Below are 24,238 nucleotides of genomic sequence, written 5' to 3' on the forward strand. Positions count from 1 at the left end.
ATTGGAACACCTAACCATTCTATTGGAACACCTAACCATTCTGTTGGAAAACAACCATTCTATTGGAACACCTAACCATTCTACTGGAACACCTAACCATTCTGTTGGAAAACAACCATTCTATTGGAACACCTAACCATTCTATTGGAACACCTAACCATTCTATTGGAACACCTAACCATTCTATTGGAACACCTAACCATTCTATTGGAACACCTAACCATTCTACTGGAACATCAAAGATCCTCATGGCAAATCTCATGTCATCTAGCTGAGGGAAAACAGTCTACAAATCCCCATGTCATCTAGCTGAGGGAAAAAAGTCTACAAATCCCCATGTCATCTAGCTGAGGGAAAACAGTCTACAAATCCCCATGTCATCTAGCTGAGGGAAAACAGTCTACAAATCCCCATGTCATCTAGCTGAGGGAAAACAGTCTACAAATCTCCATGTCATCTAGCTGAGGGAAAACAGTCTACAAATCCCCATGTCATCTAGCTGAGGGAAAAAAGTCTACAAATCCCCATGTCATCTAGCTGAGGGAAAACAGTCTACACATCAAGTTCCAGCCTTAATAAGCAGTCAAAATCCATTTCCTTTTCAATAAATTGTAAAATGACTAACTGTTATGAATTAGTGTGAATCCAACAATGGTCTGATTGAGAGTGGAAGGCTCTGGAGCGTTTTGTAGAGGTAATGAAAGCTTGGTTAAAAATGACAGCTTGGTTAAAGATGACAGCTTGGTTGAAGATGACAGCTTGGTTAGAGATGACAGCTTGGTTAAAGATGACAGCTTGGTTAAAGATGACAGTTTGGTTGAAGATGACAGCTTGGTTAAAGATGACAGCGTGGGTAAAGATGACCGTTTGGTTGAAGATGACAGTTTGGTTGAAGATGACAGCCTAGTTAAAGATGACAACGTGGTTAAAGATGAAAGCTTGGTAAAAGATGACAGCTTGGTTAAAGATGACAGCTTGGTTAAAGATGACAGTTTGGTTGAAGATGACAGCTTGGTTAAAGATGACAGTTTGGTTAAAGATGACAGCCTGGTTAAAGATGACAGTTTGGTTAAAGATGAAAAATTGGTTAAAGATGACAGCTTGGTTGAAGATGACAGCTTGGTTAGAGATGACAGCTTGGTTAAAGATGACAGCGTGGTTAAAGATGACAGCGTGGTTAAAGATGACAGCTTGGTTAAAGATGACAGCCTGGCTAAAGATGACAGTTTGGTTAAAGATGACAGTTTGGTTAAAGATGACAGTTTGGTTAAAGATGACAGCCTGATTAAAGATGACAGCGTGGTTAAAGATGAAAGCTTGGTTAAAGATGACAGTTTGGTTAAAGATGACAGCCTGGTTAAAGATGACAGCCTGGTTAAAGATGACAGCCTGGTTAAAGATGACAGTTTGGTTAAAGATGACAGCTTGGTTAAAGATGACAGCTTGGTTAAAGATGACAGCTTGGTTAAAGATGACAGTTTGGTTGAAGATGACAGCTTGGTTAAAGATGACAGCCTGGCTAAAGATGACAGTTTGGTTAAAGATGACAGTTTGGTTAAAGATGACAGCCTGATTAAAGATGACAGCGTGGTTAAAGATGACAGCTTGGTTAAAGATGACAGCCTGGTTAAAGATGACAGCTTGGTTAAAGATGACAGTTTGGTTGAAGATGACAGCTTGGTTAAAGATGACAGTTTGGTTGAAGATGACAGCGTGGTTAATCTGGATTAAACCAGAACACGACCAATGAAATCATGAGACTAATGTCATTAAAGGTCCACTGACAAACAATGCTGACTGTCAACGAAGACCAAGAGGACTGCTTTAGCACTGTGTTAAAGACATGCTCTGGTATTTTGGCGACTAAACAAGTATTTTTTTAAACCTCCCGATTTGGGCTGGATGTGTCAGTGTTCCACTGCCATTCACATCTAAACCTCTCTGTTTACTATAGTACAGGGGCCAGGGGCGGTCAGGGGCCTGGGGCGGTCAGGGGCCTGGGGGGGTCAGGGGTGGTCAGGGGCCTGGGGCGGTCAGGGGCCTGGGGTGGTCAGTTGCCTGGGGCGGTCAGGGGCCTGGGGCGGTCAGGGGCCTGGGGCGGTCAGGGGCCTGGGGCGGTCAGGGGCAAGGGGCAGTCAGTTCGGCGTCTGTCAGAGCTGGGTTCAAATACAATTCAAATACTTGGAGGGTTTGCACTTTGGGGAGTGCTCTATTGGTTACATTGCACCAGACAAGTTCAATCAAGCCCGGGTAAAGTATTTGAAAGAAAACAAATACTACTTGAACCCATGACTGGTGTCTGTCTGTTTTTTTAGAAGCCTCAGCGGTGTTAACCTTTCCTCACTCAAATGACTATTCTATTCTTAGCCCTGGATATTATGAACTCTTACCACTGGTGTTATTTTCAGTGCAATTTTTTGATTATTGCTAATCCTGCTAATCCTCCCAAGTGACACGCTATTGGCTATATGTCGCACCACTTCAGACCAGCGCCACATGGGCCATGGTCAAATCAAAATGTATTTGTCACATGCGCTGAATACAACAGGTGTAGATTTTAACGTGAAATGCTTACTTATTAAAAAGTAACAATTGTGAAAAATAATACAAAATAGTAACACAATACATAACAATAACAAGGCTATACACAAGGAGTACCGGTACCAAGTCAATGTGCAGGGGTACGAGGTAATATGTACATACATGTAGGTAGGGGTAAAAGTGACTAGGTAATCAGGATAGATAACAAACAGAGTAGCAGCAGCGTATGTGGAGTGTGAGTGTGTGGCGCCAATATGCATGTTTGTGTGTGAGTGTATGTTGGCGTGTCAGTGTAAGTATGTGTGAGTGTGGATAGAGTCCAGTGAGTGTGCATAGAGTCAGTGTAAGTATGTGTGAGTGTGTGGATAGAGTCCAGTGAGTGTGCATAGAGTCAGTGTAAGTATGTGTGAGTGTGTGGATAGAGTCCAGTGAGTGTGCAGAGAGTCAGTGTAAGTATGTGTGTGTGTGGGTAGAGTCCAGTGAGTGTGCATAGAGTCAGTGTAAGTATGTGTGAGTGTGTGGATAGAGTCCAGTGAGTGTGCATAGAGTCAGTGTAAGTATGTGTGAGTGTGGATAGAGTCCAGTGAGTGTGCATAGAGTCAGTGTAAGTATGTGTGAGTGTGTGGATAGAGTCCAGTGAGTGTGCATAGAGTCAGTGTAAGTATGTGTGAGTGTGTGGATAGAGTCCAGTGAGTGTGCATAGAGTCAGTGTAAGTATGTGTGAGTGTGTGGATAGAGTCCAGTGAGTGTGCATAGAGTCAGTGTAAGTATGTGTGAGTGTGTGGATAGAGTCCAGTGAGTGTGCATAGAGTCAGTGTAAGTATGTGTGAGTGTGTGGATAGAGTCCAGTGAGTGTGCATAGAGTCAGTGTAAGTATGTGTGAGTGTGTGGATAGAGTCCAGTGAGTGTGCATAGAGTCAGTGTAAGTATGTGTGAGTGTGTGGATAGAGTCCAGTGAGTGTGCATAGAGTCAGTGTAAGTATGTGTGAGTGTGTGGATAGAGTCCAGTGAGTGTGCATAGAGTCAGTGTAAGTATGTGTGAGTGTGTGGATAGAGTCCAGTGAGTGTGCATAGAGTCAGTGTAAGTATGTGTGAGTGTGTGGATAGAGTTCAGTGAGTGTGCATAGAGTCAGTGTAAGTATGTGTGAGTGTGGATAGAGTCCAGTGAGTGTGCATAGAGTCAGTGTAAGTATGTGTGAGTGTGGATAGAGTCCAGTGAGTGTGCATAGAGTCAGTGTAAGTATGTGTGAGTGTGGATAGAGTCCAGTGAGTGTGCATAGAGTCTGTGTAAGTATGTGTGAGTGTGGATAGAGTCCAGTGAGTGTGCATAGAGTCAATGTAAGTATGTGTGAGTGTGTGGATAGAGTCCAGTGAGTGTGCATAGAGTCAGTGTAAGTATGTGTGAGTGTGTGGATAGAGTCCAGTGACTGTGCATAGAGTCAGTGTAAGTATGTGTGAGTGTGTGGATAGAGTCCAGTGACTGTGCATAGAGTCAGTGTAAGTATGTGTGAGTGTGTGGATAGAGTCCAGTGACTGTGCATAGAGTCAGTGTAAGTATGTGTGAGTGTGTGGATAGAGTCCAGTGAGTGTGCATAGAGTCAGTGTAAGTATGTGTGAGTGTGTGGATAGAGTCCAGTGAGTGTGCATAGAGTCAGTGTAAGTATGTGTGAGTGTGTGGATAGAGTCCAGTGAGTGTGCATAGAGTCAGTGTAAGTATGTGTGAGTGTGTGGATAGAGTCCAGTGAGTGTGCATAGAGTCAGTGTAAGTATGTGTGAGTGTGTGGATAGAGTCCAGTGAGTGTGCATAGAGTCAGTGTAAGTATGTGTGAGTGTGGATAGAGTCCAGTGAGTGTGCATAGAGTCAGTGTAAGTATGTGTGAGTGTGTGGATAGAGTCCAGTGAGTGTGCATAGAGTCAGTGTAAGTATGTGTGAGTGTGTGGATAGAGTCCAGTGAGTGTGCATAGAGTCAGTGTAAGTATGTGTGAGTGTGTGGATAGAGTCCAGTGAGTGTGCATAGAGTCAGTGTAAGTATGTGTGAGTGTGTGGATAGAGTCCAGTGAGTGTGCATAGAGTCAGTGTAAGTATGTGTGTGTGTGGGTAGAGTCCAGTGAGTGTGCATAGAGTCAGTGTAAGTATGTGTGAGTGTGGATAGAGTCCAGTGAGTGTGCATAGAGTCAGTGTAAGTATGTGTGAGTGTGGATAGAGTCCAGTGAGTGTGCATAGAGTCAGTGTAAGTATGTGTGTGTGTGGATAGAGTCCAGTGAGTGTGCATAGAGTCAGTGTAAGTATGTGTGAGTGTGTGGATAGAGTCCAGTGAGTGTGCATAGAGTCAGTGTAAGTATGTGTGAGTGTGGATAGAGTCCAGTGAGTGTGCATAGAGTCAGTGTAAGTATGTGTGAGTGTATGGATAGAGTCCAGTGAGTGTGCATAGAGTCAGTGTAAGTATGTGTGAGTGTGGATAGAGTCCAGTGAGTGTGCATAGAGTCAGTGTAAGTATGTGTGAGTGTGTGGATAGAGTCCAGTGAGTGTGCATAGAGTCAGTGTAAGTATGTGTGAGTGTGGATAGAGTCCAATGAGTGTGCATAGAGTCAGTGTAAGTATGTGTGAGTGTGTGGATAGAGTCCAGTGAGTGTGCATAGAGTCAGTGTAAGTATGTGTGAGTGTGTGGATAGAGTCCAGTGAGTGTGCATAGAGTCAGTGTAAGTATGTGTGAGTGTCTGGATAGAGTCCAGTGAGTGTGCATAGAGTCAGTGTAAGTATGTGTGAGTGTGTGGATAGAGTCCAGTGAGTGTGCATAGAGTCAGTGTAAGTATGTGTGAGTGTGTGGATAGAGTCCAGTGAGTGTGCATAGAGTCAGTGTAAGTATGTGTGAGTGTGTGGATAGAGTCCAGTGAGTGTGCATAGAGTCAGTGTAAGTATGTGTGAGTGTGTGGATAGAGTCCAGTGAGTGTGCATAGAGTCAGTGTAAGTATGTGTGAATGTGTGGATAGGGTCCAGTGAGTGTGCATAGAGTCAGTGTAAGTATGTGTGAGTGTGTGGATAGAGTCCAGTGAGTGTGCATAGAGTCAGTGTAAGTATGTGTGAGTGTGTGGATAGAGTCCAGTGAGTGTGCATAGAGTCAGTGTAAGTATGTGTGAGTGTGTGGAGAGAGTCCAGTGAGTGTGCATAGAGTCAGTGTAAGTATGTGTGAGTGTGTGGATAGAGTCCAGTGAGTGTGCATAGAGTCAGTGTAAGTATGTGTGAGTGTGTGGATAGAGTCCAGTGAGTGTGCATAGAGTCAGTGTAAGTATGTGTGAGTGTGTGGATAGAGTCCAGTGAGTGTGCATAGAGTCAGTGTAAGAGAGTCAGTGCAAAAAAGGGTCAATGTTATAGTCTGGGTAGCCATTTGATTAACTGTTCAGGAGCCTTCTGGTACCAGACTTCGCACTCAAATCAAAACAGGTGTAGACTAACAGTGGAATTCTTACTTACGGGCCCTTCTCAACAACGCAGAGAGAAATAAAATAGAGAAATAATAGAGAAGTAATACAAGTATTAAAGACACAGTAAGGATAACTTGGCTCTACATGGGGTGCCAGTACCGAGTCCATGTTCAGGTGTACGAGGTTAATCGAGGTAGATATGTAGCAGCAGCGTATGTGAGAAGTAAAAAAAGTTAAAGGCTTAATGCAGATAGTTAAATAGTTAACCAAATAGATACCCAGACTAACTATTTAGCAGTCTTATGGCTTGGGGGTAGAAGATGTTCAGGGTCCTCTTGGTTCCAGACTTGGTGCATCGGTACCGTTTGCCATGCGGTAGCAGAGAGAACAGTCTGACTTTGGTGGCTGAAGACTTTGACCATTTCTAGGGCCTTTCTCTGACACCGCCTGGTATAGAGGTCCTGGATATCAGGGAGCTTGGCCCCAGTGATATATTGGGCCGTACGCACTACCCTCTGTAGCGCGTTGCGGTCGGATGCCAAGGAGTTGCTGTACCAAATGAGGATGCAGCCAGTCAAGAGGCTCTCAATGGTGCAGCTGTAGAACCTTTTGAGGATCTGAGGGACCATGCCAAATCTTTTCAACCTCCTGAGGGGGAAGAAGCGCTGTCATGCCTTCTTCACGACTGTGCTGGTGTGGGAGGACCATGTTAAGTCCTTAGTGATGTGGACACCGAAAAACTTGAAGCTCTCAACCCATTCCACTACAGCCCTGTCGATGTGGATGGGGGCGTGCTCGCCCCTCCATTTCCTGTAGTCCACAATCTGCTCCTTTGATTTTGCTAACGTTGAGGGACAGGTTGTTATCCTGGCACCACACTGCCAGGTCTCTGACCTCCCTGTAGGCTGTCTCATCGCCATCGGTGATCAGGCCTACCACCATTCTGTAGTCAACAAACGTAATGATAGTGTTGGGAGTCGTGCGCGACAACTCAGTCATGGGTGAAACGGCAGTACAGGAGGGAGCTAAGCATGCACCCTTGAGGGGCCCCCATGTTGAGGGTCAGCATGGCAGATGTGTTGAACCACCTGGGGACGGCCCGTCAGAAAGTCCAGGAACCAGTTGCAGAGGGAGTTGTTCAGTTCCAGGGTCCCGAGCTTGGTGATGAGCGTATAGGGGACTATGGTGTTGAACGCTGAGCTGTAGTCAATGAACAGCATTCTCACATAGGTATTCCTTTTGTCCAGATGGGAGAGAGCAGTTTGACAAAGGAGAGTGAGATCACACAGTCATCCGGGACAACTGGGGCTCTCATGCCTGGCCCTGTGTTGTCTCTCTCGAAGCGAGCATAGAAAGCATTCAGTTCGTCTGTGAGGTTTGCGTCACTGGGCAACTCACGGGTGGGTTTCCCTTTGTAATCCATAACAGTTTGCAAAGCCTGCCACATCCGACGGGCGTCAGAGCCGGTGTAGTAGGATTTTATCTTAGTCCTATATTGACCTGTTCCATGTTTGATGGCTCATCGGAGGTCGTAGCGGGCTTTCTTGTAAGCGTCCATGTCCATTTCTATGAAAGCGGTAGTTCTAGCCTTTAGCCCGGCGCTCATACTGCCTGTAATCCTTGGCTTTTGGTTAGGGTACGTACGGTCACTGTGGGGACGATGTTGATGCACCTTTTGATGAAACCTGTGACTGGTGTGTTAAACTCCTCAATGTTATCGGATGAATCTCTGAACATATTCCAGTCTTTGCTAGCGAAGCAATCTTGAAGCTTAGCGTCCTCTTCATTGGACCACTTCCTTACTGAGCGCATCACTGGTACTTCCTGTTTGAGTTTTTGCTTGTAAACAGGGAGCAGGAGGATGCAGTCCTGGTCTGACTTGCCGAAGAGAGGGCGAGGGAGGGCCTTGTATGCGTTTCTGTGGGTAGAGCAAAAGTGGTCGAGAGTGTTAGCGCCTTGTGGCGTAGGAGACGTGTTGGTAAAAGTGGAGTAAAACGCATTTCAGTCTCCCTGTGTTAAAGTCTCCGCCCACTAGAAGCTCTGCCTCTGAGTGGGCGTTTTCTTGTTTGTTTATGGCCCTCTACAGCTGTTTATGGCCCTCTACAGCTGTTTATGGCCCTCTACCGCTCGTTGAGTACTCAATTAGCGCCATTCTAGTTTTGTGGTGGGATAGAGACAGCAGTGATGATTACACAAACTCTCTTGGTAGATTAAAAAGGTCTGCAATTTAACATGAGGTATTCCTTCACACTTGAAGCGATGCACCAGTTGTTGTTTACAAAAGAGGCACACCCCACCCCCTTTGGTTTTGCCTGAGTCTGCTGTCCAGTCACAACGAAGCATAGAGATTTTGGTTGAATAAATTCAGTTGTGCAACTGACTAGATTTTCCCTTTCCCATTTGGGAAGCATCCCATCCACTACTATGGTGTAGAGTTATTCAGGGTAGTATTACTATAGGATGACCCCTCCAGGCTAACACAATGACGGATGAGTCACACGTGTGTGTGTCTCTCTCTCTCTCCATATCTCTGTCTGTCTCACACTACCTCCCCCTATCTATCTCCCTCTCCACTGGGATCCTGTGTTTCCATCATATGAGCCAATGTATTGTTTGGCCTCCAGGTTGAACACTGCCTTTCCCCCATGGACATGTTTAGCGGCTGTGAAATCTAATGAAGAATTCTCACCATCCACTATCAGCCAAGTGCGCTGTACTGCATGTAGACAGACAGTGATCCCCAAACCCCACTTTTCACTCTACTGAGCAGGACCAAGCTGTCCTACGCTGGCCTGGTTCTGATCACACAGCACACATGGCCCCAGTAGGACCCTGAAGAGTAGAGGAGTGAGCTAAACAACAATATTGACCTGCATCTAATGGCAATGAAGCTCTCCTGTGCTGTGCTGACTGCTAACTCTGTGAGGCTGCCCTCATTCGCTCTGACTGGAGTAAATGTCAGTGGGGCACGCGTCACAGACCGGTCTACCTCATACAATTAGAATGAATAGAAGTGCCAGTCTACCCATTATGGCATCATTGATTTAAATGTGTCCCCGTTCGACTCATTCTAATTCATTGGCTCCCTAACACTATTACCTCAGAGTGTGAGCAATACACGCAGAAGTGACGTGCTATTTTCCAAGCAGAAAGTGTGGATAATCAGTCTAAGGTTAAGGTAGAGTGTGTGGCGATGGCTGGTGGTTGGTTGTCAAGCGGTTTTCTTACATAAGGAAAACGTTCTGCCCTAAATGCATTATGGAAACTGCAAGACTGTGACAACTCATTGATTGGGATCTTGTTCACCACTGGTGTGAAGAACTGGCTTAACAAACTATTCGATATGGCTGAGTGTTTGCTTTAGCCTGTCTGGAGTGGGACTTTTTGGTTCCTTTTTCAACAGGCAATCGCAATACAGCTCAGCTAAAGCATTCGATATGATTTTAAAATCATATTTGAACACAAGTTGCTTTGCACCAGGAAGAGCAGTATGTTATGTTTCCACCTGCAGACAGTGAGTTGAGTTGACTGACTACTAGTGCTGACCCCATTTAGTCGACTGGTCGATTTAGTCGACTGGTCGACTGTTCGGTCAATAGGCTGTTGGTCAACCGATACTTCTTTAGTCGAGCAGTAGCAAAAAATATATAAAAATCACGATGTACAAGACACCTGTCTGATTCGTGCCTGTCTGAGTGGACTGATCCATTGTGGAGGCCGTTGGGATGGCACAGTCCATCACTAAGAAAGGAAATTGTATATGGTTATATTATGTAAGAACAGGTGCAACACAAAAAAATGTATATATATTTTATAACAAATGCGCTTTCTCCAATGTTGGATAAAAGTAGCTGTCCACAGTTCTGAAACACATCGGTGCGCTGTTGAATTGGAGCCTTTTCCTAGACCATGTTGATATGGTAACAGACATCAAAATTATGAAATAACACATGGAATCATGTAGTAACCAAACACAGTGTTAAACAAATCAAAATATATTTCATATTTTAAATTCTTCAAAGTAGCCACCCTTTGCCTTGATGACAGCTTTGCAAACTTGGCATTCTCTCAACCAGCTTCACCTGGAATGCTTTACCAACAGTCTTGAAGGAGTTCCCACATATGCTGAGCACTTGTTGGCTGCTTTTTCTTCACTCTGCGGTCCAACTCATCCCAAACCAACACAGCCTGTTGGAGTGTTGGGTTATTGTCCTGTTGAAAAACAAATGACAGCCGCACTAAGCGCAAATCAGATGGGATGGTGTATTGCTGCAGAATGCATTGGTAGTCATGCTGGTGCAGTGGTAGACATGCTGTGCCTAGATTTCTAAATAAATAACTGACAGTGTCACCAGCAAAACACCCCCACACCTCCTCCTCCATGCTTCATGGTGGGAACCACACATGCAGAGATCATCCGTTCACCTACTCTGCGTCTCACAAAGACACGGTGGTTGGAACCAAAAATCTCACATTTGGATTCATCAGACCAAAGGACAGATTTCCACTGGTCTAATGTCCATTGCTCGTGTTTCTTGGCCGAAGCAAGTCTCTTCATCTTATTGGGGTTCTTAAGTAGTTGTTTCTTTGCAGAAATTTGACCATGAAGGCCTGATTCACGCAGTCTCCTCTGAACAGTTGATGTTGAGATGTGTCTGTTCCTTGAACTCTGTGAAACATTTATTTGGGCTGCAATCTGAGGTGCAGTTAACTCTAATGAACTTATCCTCTGCAGCAGAGGAAACTCTGGGTATTCCTTTCCTGTGTCGGTCATCATGAGAGCCAGCTTCATCATAGCACTTGATGGTTTTTGCGACTGCACTTGAAAAAACGTTCAAAGTTCTTGAAATGTTCTGCATTGACTGACCTTCATGTCTTAATTAGGGCGCATGAACCGCTAGCGGGACACCTACGATAACATCCGGTGAAATTGCAGAGCGTGAAATTCAAAATACAAAATCGTAATATTAAACATTCATGAAAATACAAGTGTCATACATCATTTAAAAGCTTAACTTCTTGTTAATCCAACAGTGTTGTCAGATTTCAAAAAGGCTTTACGGCGAAAGCATACCATGCAATTATCTGAGAACAGAGCCCCACATCAAAATACTTTTTCAACCAGCACAGGCGTCACAAAATCACAAATAGCGATTAAATAAATCACTTACCTTTGAAGATCTTCCTCTGTTTGCAATCCCAAGGGTCCCAGCTACACAATGAATGTTCGTTTTGTTCGATAAAGTCCTTCTTTATATCCCAAAAAGTCAGTTAGTTGGCGCCAATGATCTCAGTAATCCACTCGTTCAACATGCATACAAATGAATCCCAAAAGTTACTGGTAAAGTTCGTCCAAACAAGTCAAACAATGTTTCTAATTAATCCTCAGGTACTCTAATATCTAAATAAACGATAATATTTAAGACGGAGAATAGTATGTTCAATAGGGAAGATAAATAACGAAGAGCGCGCTCCTCATTCATGCGCCAACAAGACTACTTTTCTAATGAGACACCTTGGAAAAACGACAACTACTTGCTAATTTAAAAAAAAAAACAAGCCTGAAACCCTTTCCAAGACTGTTGACATCTAGTGGAAGCCAATTCCTATCGGACCTTGTAGTCATAGCAGATCATATTCTAATTTTTGGTGATTTTAATATTCATATGGAGAAGTCCACAGACCCACTCCAAAAGGCTTTCGGAGCCATCATCGACTCAGTGGGTTTTGTCCAACATGTCTCTGGACCTACTCACTGCCACAGTCATACTCTGGACCTAGTTTTGTCCCATGGAATAAATGTTGTAGATCTTAATGTTTTTCCTCATAATCCTGGACTATCGGACCACCATTTTATTACGTTTGCAATCGCAACAAATACTCTGCTCAGACCCCAACCAAGGAGCATCAAAAGTCGTGCTATAAATTCTTAGACAACACAAAAATTCCTTGATGCCCTTCCAGACTCCTTCTGCCTACCCAAGGACGTCAGAGGACAAAAATCAGTTAACCACCTAACTGAGGAACTCAATTTAACCTTGCGCAATACCCTAGATGCAGTTGCACCCCTAAAAACGAAAAACATTTGTCATAACAAACTAGCTCCCTGGTATACAGAAAATATCCCCCAGCTCTGAAGCAAGCTTCCAGAAAATTGGAACGGAAATGGCGCCACACCAAACTGGAAGTCTTCCGACTAGCTTGGAAAGACAGTACCGTGCAGTATCGAAGAGCCCTCACTGCTGCTCGATCATCCTACTTTTCCAACTTAATTGAGGAAAATAAGAACAATCCAAAATTTATTTTTGATACTGTTGCAAAGCTAACTAAAAAGCAGCATTCCCCAAGAGAGGATGGCTTTCACTTCAGCAGTAATAAATTCATGAACTTCTTTGAGGAAAAGATCATGATCATTAGAAAGCAAATTACGGACTCCTCTTTAAATCTGCGTATTCCTCCAGGGCTTAGCTGTCCTGGATCTGCACAGCTCTGCCAGGGCCTGGGATCGGGAGAGACACTTAAGTGTTTTAGTACTATATCTCTTGACACAATGATGAAAATAATCATGGCCTCTAAACCTTCAAGCTGCATACTGGATCCTATTCCAACTAAACTACTGAAAGAGCTGCTTCATGTCCTTGGCCCTCCTATGTTGAACATAATAAACGGCTCTCTATCCACCGGATGTGTACCAAATTCACTAAAAGTGGCAGTAATAAAGCCTCTCTTGAAAAAGCCAAACCTTGACCCGGAAAATATAAAAAACTATCGGCCTATATCGAATCTTCCATTCCTCTCAAAAATTTTAGAAAAAGCTGTTGCGCAGCAACTCACTGCCTTCCTGAAGACAAACAATGTATACGAAATGCTTCAGTCTGGTTTTAGACCCCATCATAGCACTGAGACTGCACTTGTGAAGGTGGTAAATGACCTTTTAATGGCGTCAGACCGAGGCTCTGCATCTGTCCTCGTGCTACTAGACCTTAGTGCTGCCTTTGACACCATCGATCACCACATTCTTTTGGAGAGACTGGAAACCCAAATTGGCCTACACGGACAAGTTCTGGCCTGGTTTAGATCTTATCTCTCGGAAAGATATCAGTTTGTCTCTGTGAATGGTTTGTCCTCTGACAAATCAACTGTACATTTCGGTGTTCCTCAAGTTCCGTTTTAGGACCACTATTGTTTTCACTATATATTTTACCTCTTGGGGATGTTATTCGAAAACAAAATGTTAACTTTCACTGCTATGCGGATGACACACAGCTGTACATTTCAATGAAACATGGTGAAGCTGTCACGCCCTGGCCTTAGTATTCTTTGTTTTCTTTATGTTTTTTAGTTAGGTCAGGGTGTGACATGGGGAATGTATGTGTTTTGTAGTGTCTAGGGGTGTTGTATGTGTATGGGGCAGAGAAGAGTGTAGTTGTCTAGTTATGTCTATGGCTGCCTAGATTGGTTCTCAATCAGAGACAGCTGTCATTCATTGTCTCTGATTGGGAGCCATATTTAAGGCAGCCATAGGCAGTAGGCTTTTGTGGGTAGTTGTCTATGTTTGTACGTATGTAGCTTGTGGTTGCACTTACGTCTTTAGCTTCACGATCGTTTGTTGTTTTGTTTTCGTTTTGTAATAGTGTTCGTTTCGTGTTTTTCCTCTCTTCCAAAATAAAGAAGATGTATTTTGCACACGCTGCGCCTTGGTCCACTCTCTCTCACGAAGACGATCGTGACAGAAGTCCCAAAATTGCCCTCGCTAGAAGCCTGTGTTTCAGACATAAGGAAGTGGATGGCTGAAAACTTTCTACTTTTAAACTCGGACAAAACAGAGATGCTTGTTCTAGGTCCCAAGAAACAAAGAGATCTTCTGTTAAATCTGACAATTAATCTTGATGGTTGTAAAGTCGTCTCAAATAAAACTGTGAAGGACCTCGGCGTTACTCTTGACCCTGATCTCTCTTTTGACGAACATATCAAGACTGTTTCAAGGACAGCTTTTTTCCATCTACGTAACATTGCAAAAATCAGAAATTTTCTGTCCAAAAATGATGCAGAAAAATTAATCCATGCTTTTGTTACTTCTAGGTTAGACTACTGCAATGCTCTACTTTCCGGCTACCCGGATAAAGCACTAAATAAACTTCAGTTAGTGCTAAATACGGCTGCTAGAATCCTGACTAGAACCAAGAAATTTGATCATATTACTCCATTGCTAGCTTCCCTACACTGGCTTCCTGTTAAGGCAAGGGCTGATTTCAAGGTTTTACTGTTAACCTGTTTGGGCTGCAGGGGCAGTATTGAGTAGCCGGATAAAAGGTGCCCATTTCAAACGGCCTCGTACTCAATTCTTGCTCGTACAATATGCATATTATTATTACTATTGGATAGAAAACACTCTCTAGTTTCTAAAACCGTTTGAATTATATCTGTGAGTAAAACAGAACTCATTTTGCAGCAAACTTCCTGACAGGAAGTGGAAAATCTGAAATCTATGCTCTCTTCTAGGGGCTGCCTATAAAGGTCCTTGATATTTATTAGGATACATGCACTTCATACGTCTTCCACTAGATGTCGACAGGCAGTGAGAGAAGAAATTGAGTGTATAACTTGATCTGGGCTCGAATAAATGCTCTTTGTATGACGTGTCACCAGTTTCCTGTTTTCTGGAGAGCGCGCGAAGGGACCTGGTTTTGCCTTCTGTACAGCTGTCGTTATAGACGACTAATATCTCCGGCTTTGATTTTATTTGATACATGTGACAATATCATCGTAAAGTATGTTTTTTCAATATAGTTTCATTAGATTATTGAAATTTTTTCGGGACGTTAGGCGTGTTGCGTTGTCTGCGTATGTTCAGGAAGGAGAGCTTAGCGCCACTTTGCTAGCTTTCCGTGCTAATTGACTGGAGAAGAGGACATTCTAAATCCAAACAACGATTGTTCCCGACAAAGGACCCCTTGTACAACATTCTGATGAAAGATCATCAAAAGTAGGACCCATTTTATGATGTTATTTCATATATCTGTCGAACATGTTGTACTAGTAGGTTGCGGCCAGGTTTTGGGCACGCTCTCGCCATAACGTAAACTGCATATCGTAATGAAGTTATTTTTAGAATTCTAACACTGCGATTGCATTAAGAACTAGTGTATCTATCATTTCCTATACAACATATATTTTTTAGTTATGTTTATGAATAGTTATTTGGTCAGAATATGTGAGTGCCAGAAAAATATCTGGACGTTGTGGGAAAAAGATGCTACGTTAGCATAATGTATAACCACTGATTTCAGCTCTAAATATGCACATTTTCGAACAAAACATAAGTGTATGTATAACCTGATGTTATAGGACTGTCATCTGATGAAGCTTATCAAGGTTAGTCAAAAATTATATATCTTTTGCTGGTTTGTTACGATCGCTAACTTTTGCTGCTGGGGAAGGGCTTGTGTTTCTGGCTATTGTGGTAAGCTAATATAATGCTATATTGTGTTTTCGCTGTAAAACACTTAAGAAATCGGAAATATTGGCTGGAATCACAAGATGCCTGTCTTTCATTTGCTGTACACCATGTATTTTTCAGAAATGTTTTATGATGAGTATTTAGGTATTTGACGTTGGTGTCTGTAATTACTCTGGCTGCTTCGGTGCCATTTCTGACGGTAGCTGTGATGGTAGCTGCAATGTAAAACTGATTTATAGCTCAAATATGCAAATTTTTCGAACAAAACATAGATTTATTGAATAACATGTTATAAGACTGTCATCTGATGAAGTTGTTTCTTGGTTAGTTTGGTTGGTTCTTGGTTAGTTAGGTTGGCTTTGTGCATGCTACCTGTGCTGTGAAAAATGTCTGTCCTTATTTGTATTTGGTGGTGAGCTAACATAAATATACGTGGTGTTTTCGCTGTAAAACATTTAAAAAAATCGGACATGTTGTCTGGATTCACAAGATGTTTATCTTTCAAATGCTGTATTGGACTTGTTAATGTGTGAAAGTTAAATATTTCTAAAAAATATATTTTGAATTTCGCGCCCTGCACTTGAAGTGGCTGTTGTCATATTGTGCCCGGCTTCGGGCTTGCAGCCATAAGAAGTTAACCTGTTTGGGCTGCAGGGGCAGTATTGAGTAGCCAGATAAAAGGTGCCCATTTCAAACGGCCTCGTACTCAATTCTTGCTCGTACAATATGCATATTATTATTACTATTGGATAGAAAACACTCTCTAGTTTCTAAAACCGTTTGAATTATATCTGTGAGTCAAACAGAACTCATTTGGCACAAACTTCCTGACCAGGAAGTGGAAAGTCTGAAATCGATGCTCTGTTCTACTTCCTGCCTATAAATGGGCATGATACGTATGAGTATACATGCACGTCATACACCTTCCCCTGGATGTCAAGAGGCGGTGAGAGAAGAAATTTAGTGTTTATCTTGGTCTGAAGTGGAATACAAGCTCTTTGTATAACGTGTCCCCCATTTCCGGTTTTCTGGAGAGCGTGAGGTGGTTCCTGGATTTGCCTTCTGTTTAGCTGCCGTTATAGGCGACTACTATCTCCGGCTTTGATTTTATTTGATACATGTGACCATATCATCGTAAAGTATGTTTTTTCAATATAGTTTAATCAGATTATTGAAATTTTTTCGGGAGTTTTGCCGTGTTCCGTTCTCTGACTTTGTTGACGATGGAGCGATTCGTGCCACTTGGCTAGTGCGCTTGCTAAATCGAGAGGGAAAGTGGCCGTTCTAAATCCAAACAACGACTGTTCTGGACAAAGGACCCCTTGTCCAACATTCTGATGAAAGATCAGCAAAAGTAAGAAACATTTTATGATGCTATTTCATATATCTGTCGTGCATGTGAACTAGTCGTCGGCGCCCAACGTTTGGGTACTCTAGCTATACCGAAGCTGGATGTCGTAATGAAGTTATTTTTTAGAATTCTAACACTGCGATTTCATTAAGAACTAATAGATCTATCATTTCCTATACAACATGTATTTTTTAGTTATGTTTATGAATAGCTATTTGGTCAGAATATGTGTGTCATAAAAAGTGTCAGAAAAATATCCGAACGTTGTGGGAAATAGTAGCTACGTTAGCAGAATGTATAACCACTGATTTCAGCTCTAAATATGCACATTTTCGAACAAAACATAAGTGTATGTATAACCTGATGTTATAGGACTGTCATCTGATGAAGAATATCAAGGTTAGTCAAAAATGATATATCTTTTGCTTGTTTGTTACGATTGCTAACCTTTTGCTACTGGGAAATGGCATGTGTTTCTGGCTATTGTGGTAAGCTAATATAACGCTATATTGTGTTTTCGCTGTAAAACACTTAATAAATCGGAAATATTGGCTGGAATCACAAGATGCCTGTCTTTCATTTGCTGTACACTATGTATTTTTCAGAAATGTTTTATGATGAGTAATTAGGTATTTGACGTTGGTGTCTGTAATTATTATGGCTGCTTTCGGTGCAATTTCTGATTGTAGCTGCAATGTAAGCTATGATTTATACCTGAAATATGCACATTTTTCAAACAAAACATAGATTTATTGAATAACATGTTATAAGACTGTCATCTGATGAAGTTGTTTGTTGGTTAGTTTGGTTGGTTCTTGGTTAGTTAGGTTGGCTTTGTGCATGCTACCTGTGCTGTGAAAAATGTCTGTCCTTTTTTGTATTTGGTGGTGAGCTAACATAAATATACGTGCTGTTTTCGCTGTAAAACATTGTAAAAATCGGACATGTTGGCTGGATTCACAAGATGTGTACTTTCATTTGCTGTATTGGACTTGTTAATGTGTGAAAGTTAAATATTTAAAAAAAATATATTTTGAATTTCGCGCCCTGCACTTGAAGTGGCTGTTGTCATAAGTGTACCGACGCCGGGCTGCAGCCATAAGAAGTTAACCTATAAAGCGTTACATGGGCTTGCTCCTACCTATCTTTCCGAGTTGGTCCTGCCGTACATACCTACACGTACGCTACGGTCACAAGACGCAGGCCTCCTAATTGTCCCTAGAATTTCTAAGCAAATAGCTGGAGGCAGGGCTTTCTCCTATAGATCTCCATTTTTATGGAACGGTCTGCCTACCCATGTGAGAGACGCAGACTCGGTCTCAACCTTTAAGTCTTTACTGAAGACTTATCTCTTCAGTAGGTCATATGATTGAGTATAGTCTGGCCCAGGAGTGTGAAGGTGAACGGAAAGGCTCTGGAGCAACGAACCGCCCTTGCTGTCTCTGCCTGGCCGGTTCCCCTCTCTCCACTGGGATTCTCTGCCTCTAACCCTATTACAGGGGCTGAGTCACTGGCTTACTGGTGCTCTTTCATGCCGTCCCTAGGAGGGGTGCGTCACTTGAGTGGGTTGAGTTACTGACGTGATCTTCCTGTCTGGGTTGGCGCCCCCCCTTGGTTTGTGCTGTGGTGGAGATCTTCGTGGGCTATACTCGGCCTTGTCTCAGGATTGTAAGTTGGTGGTTGAAGATATCCCTCTAGTGGTGCGGGGGCTGTGCTTTGGCAAAGTGGGTGGGGTTATATCCTTCCTGTTTGGCCCTGTCCGGGGGTATCATCGGATGGGGCCACAGTGTCTCCTGACCCCTCCTGTCTCAGCCTCCAGTATTTATGCTGCAGTAGTTTATGTGTCGGGGGGCTAGGGTCAGTTGGTTATATCTGGAGTACTTCTCCTGTCTTATCCAGTGTCCTGTGTGAATTTAAGTATGCTCTCTCTAATTCTCTCCTTCTCTCTCTCTTTCTTTCTCTCTCTCGGAGAACCTGAGCCCTAGGACCATACGTCAGGACTACCGGGCATGATGACTCCTTGCTGTCCCCAGTCCACCTGGCCTTGCTGCTGTTCCAGTTTCAACTGTTCTGCCTGCGGTTATGGAGCCCCTACCTGTCCCAGACCTGCTGTTTTCAACTCTTAATGATCGGCTATGAAAAGCCAACTGACATTTATTCCTGATTATTATTTGACCATGCTTGTCACTTATGAACATTTTGAACATCTTAGCCATGTTCTGTTATAATCTCCACCCGGCACAGCCAGAAGAGGACTGGCCACCCCTCATAGCCTGGTTCCTCTCTAGGTTTCTTCCTAGGTTTTGGCCTTTCTAGGGAGTTTTTCCTAGCCACCGTGCTTCTACACCTGCATTGCTTGCTGTTTGGGGTTTTAGGCTGGGTTTCTGTACAGCACTTCGAGATATTAGCTGATGTACGAAGGGCTATATAAAATAAACTTGATTTGATTTGATTTGATAGGAACTGCAATCTGGGAGGAATTATTTTGTATATCCCATAGGCTAGCATTGAAATGGCCTGTGACCTAAAAAAAAAACTATCTGGATGGATTTTCCTTGGGTTTTTGCCTGCCATATCAGTTCTGTTATACGCACAGACATTATTTTAACAGTTTTAGAAACTTCAGAGTATTTTCTATCTAATGCATGGATATATGCATATCCTAGCTTCTGGGCCTGAGTAACAGGCAGTTTACTTTGGGCACGTCAGTCATCCGAAATGCCAAACAATAACCAGTATGCTAAAGAAGTTAAAGTAATGATGGACTGTTGTTTCTCTTTGCTTATTTGAGCTGTTCTTGCCATAATATGGACTTGGTATTTTACCAAATAGGGCTGTCTTCTGTATACCAACCCCACCTTGTCACAACACAACTGATTGGCTCAAACACAAATTTACTTTTAACAAGGCACACCTGTTAATTGAAATGCCTTCCAGATGACTACCTTATGAAGCTGGTTGAGAGAATGCCAAGGGTGTGCAAAGCTGTCAAGGCAAAAGGGTGGCTATAATATATATTTTGATTTGTTTACCACTTTTCTGGTTACTACATGATTCCATGTGTTATTTAATATTTTTGATGTCTTCTATATGTGACGACCCTCCCACTCTGTCTGCCGTATTCTCTCTTTGTTCTTGTTTCCTTATTAGGATGTCGGTGGGCGGAGTTGGGAGGGTCGTCAGCTACATGGGAGACACCTGGGCCCGGTGTCTCCCAGGATAAATACACCACTTCCCCATTCATGGAGAGACTCTCTCCAGGCAGACACCTTGATAGATTTGTTTGTGTTTCTTGGTGGTTTTTTGGTTGTTTGTTTTAGCATCTTTCAACACACCGCATTATCACATTCATGCATGCCAAAACACTCACTTACACTACTGATTACTGATTACACACACCATTGTTAATTGCATTTAGGTTACTTTATTTAATAAATATATTTTGTTACTCCTTATCTCCACGTTGTCTCCCTTTTGTTACGGGCTTTGAGCCGGTTCGTGACATATATTATTCAACAAAGTAGAAAATAGTAAAAATAAAGAAAAACCCTTTTAATGAGTAGGTGCCCAAACCTTTGACTGGTACTGTATATCTACAGAAATAAGGCAGATCCTGCTTCTGTTGCCTGTTTGATTAATAGCCTACTGATACCGTGAGCACCAAGCCTCACGCAATGTTGGATAAATAATTTCACAAATCCGTCTGTTTTTAAATCTTTGCTATGCTGTAATAAAGGCTTTCTCTCTGGTATTATTTCTGGCAAGAACCAGATCGCTGAACCTTTCCCCTATTACTACCTGTCAGGGCAATGAGATTGAGACTGTAACCTCATAGATATCTTGGAATTGTAATTGATGACGGCCTCTCTTTTAAATTGCATATTCAACAACTTACAAAAAAATTGAAGCTGAAGTTGGGATTTTATTTTAGGAATAAGGCCTGTTTTTCTTTTGAAGCCAGAAGGAGGCTAGTATCAGCTACATTTATGCCTTTACTAGACTATAGGGATATTTTATATATGAATGCTTCCGCTCAGAGTTTTTTGATCAATTGACACCCTTTACCATGGCACTTTGAGATTTATTTTAAACTGCAAAACCCTTACGCACCACTGCACTTTATATACCAGGGTTGGCTGGCCTTCTCTAGTCACTCGTAGACTGAGTTACTGGTATACTTTTATTTCCAAAGCCATTTTGGGTTTACTACCATTTTATTTGGGCATTTTTATTGTTCAGAAATGTGGTGGGTACTCTCTTCGTTTGCTGGACTTTATCCTGCTAACTGTTCCAAATGTCCAAACTGAATTTGGTAAAAGGGCTTTTATGTACTCTGCGCCATCGGCTTGGAACGCCGTACATACAAAATACTTTTAAACTGGAAGAACTTGTCCCGATTGGTGTTTTTAAATCAATGATGAAGGATTTTGAGACTGATTCCCTGACCTGTCAATGTTTTTAATTTGCTGTTTTATGATTTGTTATACTCTTGTGAATTCTATGGTTTTTACTAGATTACTTGTAGTTTTTCCATGTTGTCGGTCTGTAATTGTGTAATGACTTGGTGCTGCCTATCTTGGCCAGGACGCTCTTGAAAAATAGATTTCAAATCTCAATGAGCCCTTCCTGGTTAAATAAAGGTTAAATATAAATGTTACGGGGTTCAGAGTTTGTTATAATAATTTATTGATGTGATTATGATATGCAATAAGTCAGGCCCTATTGGTCATGTGCATGAGATGCATATATGTGTCACATATATAGAGCAAAGGCTGAGGGAATAGGGAATGTTTTCCTAAACAAATTAGGGATTTAGGTAACAACATTTCAGTCAGAAATGGCTGTAATTATGTTGCAGCTTCAGCAACACGGACAGCACACACTGTTGATGTTTTGTGGTGGTCGCTGCAGCAGGGAGGAGAGAGAGACAACAGTCACTCGCTGTCTTTTTTTTAACACACAGCACAGCAAGTCTGAGCCAGGCCCGGCACAATCAAATCAATTGTGGTCGGACTCACTCTAGTCATTTATGTGTCTTAATTATTTCATCAAACAGTGTGCTTAAAGCATCAGACAAGCTCAGTGCATATAGTTGATTCGATTAAAACACATGGGATGTGTCAACCAATCGAAAGAACAGACCATTTTTGGGGGGTTGGGGACAGCCCTACTGGCTACACAACATGCTAATGCCACAGAAACAGGTTTTTCCTCTAGCAGCAGCAGCAGGTCTAGACAGACACACAGCATATAGACTAGATGTACTAAAGTATTACGACGGACTACTAAATGTCAATACTAAACAGACACACAGCATATAGACTAGATGTACTAAAGTATTACGACGGACTACTAAATGTCAATACTAAACAGACACACAGCATATAGACTAGATGTACTAAAGTATTACGACGGACTACTAAATGTCAATACTAAACAGACACACAGCATATAGACTAGATGTACTAAAGTATTACGACGGACTACTAAATGTCAATACTAAACAGACACACAGCATATAGACTAGATGTACTAAAGTACTACGACGGACTACCATGGAAATGTCAATACAGTAGTTCCTATTACTGGACCCAAGAAGTGTGTAGTGACTGCTACTGCCACTGCAACATGAGTAAGTGAGTGTTAGGAAAGGGCCGTACAGAATCAGGGTTAAGATTAATACATTTATATTATCGATGTAAATATACAGTGCATTCAGAAAGTATTTAGTCCCCTTCCCTTTTTCCATGTTTTGTTACAATACAGCCTTGTTCTAAAATGGATCGAATTTTTAAAAATCCTTATCAATCTACACACAATACCCCATAATGACAAAGCCAAAACAGGTTTCTAAAAATGTTTGCAAATTTATTTAAAAAAATGAAAAACAGAAATACCTTATTTACCAGAGTATTCAGACGCTTTGCTATGAGACTCAAAATTGAGCTCAGGTGCATCCTGCTTCTATTGATCATCCTTGAGATGATTCTACAACTTGATTGGAGTCCACCTGTGGTAAATTCAATTGATTGGACATGTTTTGGAAAGGCCCACACCTGTCTATATAAGGTCCCACAGTTGACAATGCATGTCAGAGCAAAAACCAAGCCATGAGTTCTAAGGAATTGTCCATAGAGACAGGATTGTGTCGAGGTACAGATCTAGGGAAGGGTACTAAAAAATGTCTGCAGCATTGAAGGTCCCCAAGAACACAGTGGCCTCCATCATTCTTAAATGGAAGAAGTTTGGAACCACCAAGACTCTTCCTAGAGCTGGCCGCCCGGCCAAACTGAGCAATCAGGGGAGAAGGGCCTTGGTCAGGTAGGTGATCAAGAACCCGATGGTCACTCTGACAGAGCTCCTCTGTGGAGATGGGAGAACCTTCCAGAAGGACAACCATCTCTGCAGCACTCCACCAATCAGGCCTTTATGGTAGAGTGGCCAGACGGAAGCCACTCCTCAGTAAAAGGCACATGACAGTCCACTTGGAGTTTGCCAAAAGGCACCTAAAGACTGTCAGACCATGAGAAACAAGATTCTCTGGTCTGATGAATCCAAGATTGAACACTTTGGCCTGAATGCCAAGCGTCACGTCTGGAGGAAACCAGGCACCGCTCATCACCTGGCTAATACCATCCCTACGGTGAAGCATGATGGTGGCAGCAACATACTATGGGTATGTTTTTCAGTGGCTGGGACTGGGATACTAGTCAGGATCAAGGCAAAGATGAACAGAGCGAAGTACAGAGAGATCGTTGATGAAAACCTGCTCCAGAGCTCTCAGTACCTCAGACTGGGGCAAAGGTTCACCTTCCAACAGGACAACATCCCTAAGCACACAGCCAAGACAACGCAGGAGTAGCTTTGGGACAAGTCTCAATGTCCTCGAGTGGCCAGCCAAAGCCTGGACTTGAAGCCGATCTAACATCTCTGGGGAGACCTGACAATAGCTGTGTAGCGACGCTCCCCATTCAATCTGACAGAGCTTGAGAGGATCTGTAGAGAAGAATAGGACAAACTCCCCAAATACAGGTGTGCCAAGATTGTAGCGTCATACCCACGAAGACTCAAGGCTGTATCCGCTGCCAAAGGTGCTTCAACAAAGTACTGAGTAAAGGGTCTGAATACTTGTGCAAGTGAATTTGTATATCTATGTTTTTTTATAAATTTGCAAAAGTGTCTTAAAGCAATTTTTTGAGGGGGGGTATGATATTTGTGCGTCTCTAACTTTCTCACTCATCATTCACGATTTATTCAAGATTCATTCAAGGTTATCCTTAATCATGGCAGCATCCACATTAATGTAGAAGTGTTTAGAAACATCTTCTATTCTTATTTACAATAAAAGTGACTCCAAAATGACACAATCAATTATTTACCGTTAATTTCTATTGGGCACAAAATCATTTGAAACACAACCAAAACAAAACAAACAGCAAATGCATCCAACAAATTTGTAGAGT

At 42.5% G+C, this 24,238-nt stretch overlaps 1 protein-coding gene across 2 annotated transcripts in view; it reads right to left on the minus strand.

Moving 5' to 3' along the window:
* LOC120059091 (adenylate cyclase type 6-like) overlaps positions 1-24,238 on the minus strand; it is a 135,518-nt gene that overhangs the window by 83,129 nt on the left and 28,151 nt on the right. The gene's annotated exons all lie outside the window — the stretch shown is intronic.

Source organism: Salvelinus namaycush, chromosome 14 (genome assembly GCF_016432855.1).
Source record: "Salvelinus namaycush isolate Seneca chromosome 14, SaNama_1.0, whole genome shotgun sequence".
NCBI lineage: Eukaryota > Metazoa > Chordata > Actinopteri > Salmoniformes > Salmonidae > Salvelinus > Salvelinus namaycush.